The sequence below is a fragment of the Myotis davidii genome, unplaced genomic scaffold (assembly GCF_000327345.1).
Source record: "Myotis davidii unplaced genomic scaffold, ASM32734v1 scaffold3578, whole genome shotgun sequence".
Taxonomy (NCBI): domain Eukaryota; kingdom Metazoa; phylum Chordata; class Mammalia; order Chiroptera; family Vespertilionidae; genus Myotis; species Myotis davidii.
In genome coordinates, this window is record NW_006289094.1 from 75,464 (window position 1) to 77,125 (window position 1,662).

The window sequence follows — 1,662 nt, forward strand, 5'->3', positions numbered from 1 at the left end:
GGGCCGGATGCAGGCCCGGGGGTGGGGTGGGGGTGTGTCTGCGAGGACCCCGGTTTCTTGGCAGCACCTTCCCTGCCCCCTCGGCCTCCCCCTCCCTCTCCAGGCCCAGGGCCAGGCCCCTCCTGAGACAGGGACGTGGGGGATGCTTCGGCCAGAACCAGGGGAGTGGGGCCCTTTGGCAGGCCTGCCAGGCACTCCTGGGTCCCACGGTGAGCAGGGTTGAGAGTGGACCCTGCTGCTTGCTGGGGCTCTTGCAGATGCACCCCCTTTCATAGAACTCCCCCCTCAAATCTAGGATGAGTTTCTCTGTTTATGCTTAATGGCCTCTGGGCACCCACTGCTCTGCATCCTGTTCTGCTATGAACGCCCGAACAGGCTCCCTGCTCACTTACGCTAGGGTGTGAGTGGCTGCCACGAGCTTATCTTGCATCATCCATTCGGAAGCTTTGCGCCCTCACAGGAAATGAAACCTTATCTTGATCCAGAAGGAATGTCTGGCAACCCTGTCCTCCCTCAGAGATAACTGTGGAGGAGGGTGGAGGTCGGGACGCCTCACCCAGGGAGCGAGGCTCCATTCTATAACAGCCCCGCAGGTGGCACACCTCGCCCAGCCTCAGCCCCCCTGCAGGACGGAGACTTTCGAACACCGTCTGCTCTGCTCCGGGGTCCAGGGGACTGGACGACAGAGGCCTGTGAGGCGCAGGGCCCTGGGCCTGGTCAGGGTGGGGAGTCCCGGTGCCAGGGAGGGCCCGGTCCCTCACCACAACCCCCGCCAATCCCCTCCCTCGGGCTCAGCTCCGGGTCCATGGGTGGTCACTCTGTGGACACGGTAGCCTTGGCTCAGGCTGCCCAGCTGGGCACAGCTCTAGCCTCAGCTCTCCCGCTCCCCGAACCCCCCACGGCGGGCTCCTCCCGCCCCACCTGTCCCCTGGCCCCACAGTGACCCCTGCTGGGCAGAGAGGAAGTTGCTGGGGGAGAAATGGGGAAGCAGGTAAAACCATCCCCTCCCCTGGGCCAGAGCAGCTGGCTGGGGCTGCCCCGGGGCCAGAGCCAAGGTGGGGCCTCCACAAGCCGTGGAGAAGAAAGACGGGGCCTGGACCGCGGTCTCCCCACGGCCTCGGGGCAGCCAGCCCTGCCCGCACCTCGGTCTCGGACGCCCGGCCTCCAGGCTGTCGGAGAATAAATGCCTGTCCTGTCTGCCCGTCTGCGGTGCTTGTGCGGCAGCCCTGGGCAATCAGACATGCCCATGGCGCAGGCGGGAAGACTGAGGCCTCCCGGGGCTCTGGTGAGGGTCTCAGGTGCGCTCAGAGTGGAGGCGGTGGAGAGCAGGTGTCGGCAGGGCACTGAGGCCGGGCAGGGATCGGCCAAACCAAAGGCGGCCCGTCTCCATCTTGGAGGAAGGGAGCGGTGGCTCAGGTGTGGAGAGAAAGGGGGGGTTGGGGGGCTCACCAGCTGGGGGTCCGGCCAGGCCTTGGGGACCCAGGATCTCCCCACCTCCTCTGGGGAGGCCCCCTGCAGCTTCCCATCTGGCCCTGCCCCCCATCCATCCAGCTCTCCCTGAAGGAGCTCTGGCTGGACCGTGAGCGCCCGCGGCTGGGCGGGCCGGACTCTCCCCAGCCCTCCTTCCCAGGTTTGGTGATGGGTTTGGTGCGAAGTGGCTCG

The 1,662-nt window shown here is 66.5% G+C and overlaps 1 protein-coding gene across 1 annotated transcript in view; it reads right to left on the bottom strand.

The window, feature by feature from the left end:
• Positions 1–1,662, bottom strand: part of LOC102759940 (oxysterol-binding protein-related protein 5-like) — a 79,407-nt gene that overhangs the window by 46,191 nt on the left and 31,554 nt on the right. The window lies entirely within an intron of this gene.